This window comes from Apis florea, unplaced genomic scaffold (assembly GCF_048593485.1).
Source record: "Apis florea isolate Af1SG1 unplaced genomic scaffold, ASM4859348v1 contig_3696_pilon, whole genome shotgun sequence".
NCBI classification, from domain to species: Eukaryota; Metazoa; Arthropoda; class Insecta; order Hymenoptera; family Apidae; genus Apis; species Apis florea.
This window is the reverse complement of record NW_028256809.1, coordinates 880,299-887,160: the sequence shown is the minus strand read 5'-3', so window position 1 is coordinate 887,160 and position 6,862 is coordinate 880,299. Positions and strand designations below refer to the sequence as shown.

Sequence of the window (6,862 nt, the reverse complement as noted above, 5' to 3'; positions counted from 1 at the left end):
TTGAGAATAAGCTTGTAATTCTTTTATACTATTCTTTAATTCCCTCTTTTATACTATTCTTTAATTCCCTGCAAAAAAGAACGAGCGTTCTTATCTTTCATATCTTTTAGGAAATTGTGATTCTATATCTCAGAATAATTGTGTAGAATATATATTTTCTTATATAAGTCCTTTATGTAGTAATGCATCCTCAAATTTAAGTTTATCTAGAGATTAGTTCTTAATCTCGTAAAACTATGTGCTTAAATCAATTGGAACCAAGCTTTTTTCGATATTTAGAAACACAATTGCAAAAAAATTGAAGATGATATATTTTTTATATGAAAATCTGAATCTAATAATGAAGATATTATTTTATAATCAAGTATTATATATATTATATATATTATGATAACGAAAATATGAAAATATGTTGTTCTTAAACATTATTATTACAAACATAATTCACGAAATAGTGAATTGTTAGAAAAAAATATAGTATTTTGGCCAGAAAATAGTTAGATAAAATATATGCTCTCATTTTGCTTTCTATCTCTATTATTATTATCATTATAGGATGGTGATAAAAAATGTCGATGGACATATCGAGACAAAGTGAAATAGAATGATTTCGCGTAGCCTCTCAAAGTATCAACTAAAAATTATAAAAAACTTATTTCTTTATTTTTATTCACTATCGCTGATTAAGTGAGATTCTTTGAATGAAAATATTAAACAGCATTTTTACATAAATCCTTTTTATAATTAATATCTTGAAATTTGTAATTAAAGAAATTAATTTTAATCTTATTTTAACATCTCAAAAACTATAGATGATCTTAAAAATGTTCTGAGTGCATTAACTCAAAAAATATATTTACATCATATTTTTTTTTTTCATATTAAACAATCGTATATAAAATTTTTTCATATTGTTATAAATAAGATATTCAAATAAATAAAATTATTAGATCACTCTATATAGTTTAATATTAGTATTATTATTAATATATTTAAAATTAGTTTAGTTTAATACTATCATAAATTTAATATTAGTTTAATGTTAATTTAATGTTATTTTAATATCAATCAATCATTAATATTGAAGTTTAATATTTTTTTTTAATTAAATATATTAAAAATAATATTGTGCAACGATAAAAAAGAATAAATAATATATAATTAAAGTACAAATATTAAAGCGAAAATATTGTATGAAATTTTAAAATTAAAAAATTTAAGGAAGCTAATAATAGGAATTTTCTTCATTCCCTATATCAAATAAATAATCATATTGTTGAATATAAGTAGTTTGTTTATTCGAACCATAAATAAAATTTGGAGAGGAAATTCAGAAGTTGGAAAAAAAAATTTAGCATAGAAAAATTCAAAATGATTAATACAATATATTATTATATAAATATTATTTAAAATATTATAATATTATATAATATTAATCAACCGCATCGCAATTTAATGTTTCCTTAAGGATTATGTATCAAAAGTAACAATAATAGTATCAAAACTCATATTATTCCTGATGATCATCTCTTTGAAATCATGTAGAATGTTTTGCAGAATATCTCTCTAAAAAAGTATAAAAAAATTGTAATAACATCAAATGACAATAAATTGTAAAATTGTTAGGAAATCTTTGAATTTTAATCTTTTTTTCAAAAATTTGATCAAATTATTAAATATGCATAAAAAGTCACTTTATTGTTTCATTTAATTCTATTTTTATTAATTCTATTATATATTTATTTTTTATTAATTCTAGAATATTCTTTCATGCTGTACTATTACATTTCAATACGTTAATTCGAGAATTTTAAAATTCTATACATGGTTTTCTATTCTATGAATAGAATTTATGATGAATCAATATTTATCATCACTACAAATTTAAATTCGTTAAATTTCTTTTTTTTTTTTTTTTTTAAGTATAAGCAACATGTTTATTTCAACAAATAAATAACTCACTAAAAATTAACTAAAAACAAACTAACAACAAACTAAAAATTCACGTAACTGAACTTATTGAAAATAATTTTGACTATTATAAAAATATATTATTTTTATATCATTGCTAATAGTTCTTTAGACAATATATAGTGGAACGAGTTCGCTAACAAGCAATAATCATTTTCATTAGAAAAAATAGACTTCTGTTGAATTTATCATCTAATATGAGTCCAAGTGAAGTTTTTTCGTTATTTTTGGATGAAAAAATGATAAGCCTTTTGATCAAAAACTAATAGATATGCAGAACAAAAATTGTTTTAACGTGGAAATCGATCACGCTCGACTGAAGAATAAATGGAAATCTATCATTTTCGAAGAAATTACAACATTTATCGCACTAATGATTTGGATGGGTCTAGTACAGACACCGCTCATCATGTTGGTCAACAAACCCTATTTACAATTTTTCCTTTCCGCGCAGCAGAATGTCTCGTAATCGATTTGAATTACTATTGTCAAATTTGTATTTTGCAAATAACGAAATCATAAAATAGAATAGTAGACTTGAAAGAGTTAGTACCACTCATATATATATTGACAGACAATTATCAAAAAGTCTTTTCACCAGGCCAAGATATTGTCGATGAAACAATTCCTTAAAGAGGACGACTAGTTTTTAGACAATACATACCAACTATATATAGCCAAAGACGTCTGCACTGAACTTGCAGATAAATTGCTAAATAAAGAATGTACTTTATTTGTGGACAATTTTTATACAAGCTACGAATTAGCATTCAAGTTTTTAAATGTTAAGACACATGTTGTTGTACGTTACAACAAAAAAATGATGTCAAATTTTGTTATGTATTACTCACTGAAAAGAGGTGAAATGATAATATAGAAAGATTTCAATGGTATTGTGATGCTAAAATAGAGAGATGTTGGCGATGCTGAAATATTATCAACGCATCAAAGCATTTGTCCAGTATAACTTCAAGCTAACTAATTCCACTCATTGCAGTCATCCTCAAAAAATGAAATCGTTGGCAGTAATCGCCAAAAATATAATAATGGAAAAACTAGCATAGAAGCGATCAGATCTCATCTTGACAACAATACGGAAAAGCATCAAAAGTGGTATCCAAAATCATTATGTCCAAATGTGTTTGGACTGTTTTAACAAATAGTACATTGTAATATAATGTAATATTTTATTATAAATATAAATTAATAAAAAATATAATATAATGTGAATATTCTTAATATTTTTATTTCATATATTTTAAAATAAAATTTCGCCATTTTACATTCTTTTACATAATTTTAAATTCTTGTTAGTATTATTATATTAGAATAAAACAGTCATTTGTAGTACTGTCTTCATGAAAGCAAGTTCACTATGTCTTGGAAAAAAAATCGTGTTTTTTGTGGTGTTTCATATTTTGTTTACATAAAAATATATCAGTATTATTAATTAAAATTATTATCATAATATAATTGAATTATTACATTGATTTATTCGTTTTATGTGCTAAATAATATAAAAATAAAGATGCTGCGAATCAAAAGAAAACAATCAGTCACCAATGAGTATGACGACAAATATATAATTGCCAGAATAAATTAAAAAGCCAAAATTAGCTATTGACAGAAAATCGCAGGAAAGCAAAAACGTTAGTATTAACATAGCATGATAAAAAAGTGATCACAATATTCAGTAGAAAACATACTTCTATTTCACAAATTCACACTTACGAGAAGAAGATTCAAGACTGAAAATGCTAGTGATAAAGAAATAAAGAAATTGACCATCATATTAGATTACAATAAGAATATGGGTGCAGTGGACGATAATTAATTTTCTTAAATTTAACAATTATTACTTGTTATCATAGCTAAAATCGTTTCTTTATTTTGTAATTATTACTTACTAAATCTGTTATTTAATTACTTACTTATTTTATTATTTTTTGTTATCAATCTTTATGGATTTGAAAATTATAATATATATTTTATGTTAAAATATGTATTTAATTTATGAAAAACTTTCATTTTTAATTGTCGATGATTTATATAAAAAACTTTAACATTTTATTAGAAAAATTAATAATTAATAAATAAAATAAAAAATTTTTACTATTATTGTATTCTGTCTTATAAAAATATATTTTATAAACTTTATTATTAAAATTATACTATTAAAATTTAAGAAAAAAATGAAAATAATAATTTTTAAATACTTACGTTATTTCAATGTTACAATGTTTAAATGTTACAAATATATTATAGAAAAAAATAAAAATAATATTCTAATGCACTTACTTTGTTATTCCAAATGTTACAAATAATGATTACCACTGTTTATCAGAAATAAGAAAGATTGCAAGAATCATATTCGCAAATATTTGTACTGATATTTCTTCATCCTATAAAAACAAATAATATAAAAAGTATCTTATAAACTCTCATTGTATACTTGTATGTTTATTAATTATTAATTATAATTATTACTTACATTTATTACTCACATATGTAATATATATAATCAATAACATATAATAATTGAATGAAAATCATTGACACAAAATATAAAAAATATTGTGATATAATACTTTAATTATTATTGTCTATGCTTTCAATTCAATATTTTTAAGCTATTATTTTTAAGCTGTAAATATAATAAGTCTTACAAAATTTATAGTTAACTATTTGTTAATTCACTATATTATTTTGATTGTCCGTTTTGTTTTTCCGTTTTTTAAACTTTATTTTTTACTTTACTCTTACAAATTTTTAATTTTTATATAGTATATCTCTGTAAGTTATATAAAAAGGAGACTCATGTAATTCCTTAAAAAAAAAAAAAAAAAAAATATAGACAAAAATATATTTATTACCAAAATAATAATATTATTTAACCAACTGCACACAAATATCTATTATTATCATTATATCTAAGCATTTACAAAATATTAGATTCAAGAAAAAATGTAATTAAAATGTTTTACTAAATATATTATTTTCTGTATTATACATCACATATAATAAATAGTATCTTTATAATTAAATTTAACATACGAGTGCAAATTTTCAAATTTTCAAAAATTAAAATTCGAATGAAAAAATTTTATATTTTTTATAAAAAATCATTTGATGCATATTTATACATAACTTTTGGAGACATTCTGTAGAATGTAAAATATACAAATATATATTCTATAATATATTATATATAATTTATTTATATTATTAAAATATATGTAATTAATAATAATAATAATTGTTTTTAATAATAAATTCGACAAATTTCTTTATAATAACATAAAAACAATTATTATACAATGCTATAATAATTATAAATTTATCTATATTTTTATAATTTTCATAATAAAGAAACAAAAAATTTTTTATAACAATTTTTCTTTGTTTTCTTAGATAACATTAATAATAATAATTATATTTATCAAACCTATTCAAATTCAGTTTTTTTTCATTGCTGATAATATATTTCCATATACTATTTTTTTATATTTTTATTATTTTATTTTCATATATTTTTCTATAAATTTAAATTTATATCAATATAACATTTTTGTACTTACATTTTTGACTATTTATTTCTAATAATTAAATTTTCCAAAGCTTGTATTGTAATTCACATTCTCCATCACATTAGACATTATATTTTGAATTTAATCAACAAATATTAAATATCAATTTGTTTTACTAATTTATAACGTTGAAGATGAATTGCAGAATGAAGATGATTTAGTAAAATAATTTTCCTATCAATGCAGCTCAATTCAACAAAAAAATAACTTTGAGCAGAGTTTAGAATTGATTTATTGTTGTAATCTGCACGAGGCTTGGTTTCAAAACACCATTGAAGTCTTAATGTGAGGTTAAACCGACATTTAAGTTTTATGTTTATTTTGATTAGATTCTATAAAAATATTTCATAAATAGAGTCACAAAAATTCTACATTAACATATGATTTAATTTAACAATATATCTTTATTAATTATAGAAAAAACAAACTTAAATTTGTTTTTTTCGATAGAATATTATATGTTATAAATATGACCAATTTATTTAACTAATTTGATTTAATAATAAAATAATATATAAAAAATAAAATAAAATGACAACTATTTTTCGTGTCAGAAAAATATTAAATTATATATGAGAATGTTCAATTACATAATATTTATTAATTTGATAATATTTAACTTGATAATTTAAATTTACAATGTGGCTGATTATAAATAAACATTTAATTAAACATTTTTTTAAAAAAATTTTTAATTAAAAAAAAAGTTTAAAAAAAATTAAAAAAAAGTAACTAAAAAGTTTTCTTTTGATTCTGTAATGCTCAAATAATAAATCAGATTTTTTATTTTTTAGGATTTAACATAAAATATTATGAAATTTACACATATAATTTCATAATAGAATATATAGATAACAAAAATAACAAAATTTGTTAACAATTATATGCTCAAAATGAAAAATCTGATAATTTACTGCTCGAGGATTATAAAATAAATTAAAATAAAATGTATTTTTAGTTTATATATTTTTAATTTAAACATACACATATTGCAAATTTAAATTAATGATTCTTATGCAGTTACATGAATATTCGCGTGAAAATAATTAAATCATTGAATAGATAAAAAACAAAACATATACTAAAAATGATAAATTCACTTAATATATATATATATATATATGTGGACATTCAAAGAATATATAGATTTAATCATATAATTAGTCTATAATCTCAATCTTAGTATATATCTCAAATCTTATATTATTCAAGAAATTGTTATATTTAAAAGAATATATAAATAAAGTATATATCATATATTATAGAATTTGTATTGTAAATGGAAGACTTTATAATTTTAAATT

General features: G+C 20.0%; 1 long non-coding RNA gene across 1 annotated transcript; it reads right to left on the bottom strand.

Annotated features, from left to right (window-relative positions):
- Positions 1–1,365: 1,365 nt before the first annotated feature.
- Positions 1,366–4,797, bottom strand: LOC147656525 (uncharacterized). The gene is made up of 3 exons (XR_015294260.1): positions 4,463–4,797; positions 4,270–4,373; positions 1,366–1,566 (listed from the first exon to the last, which is right to left on the bottom strand). It is a non-coding gene; the product is annotated as an uncharacterized LOC147656525 (long non-coding RNA).
- Between the last annotated feature and the right edge of the window lie 2,065 nt (positions 4,798–6,862).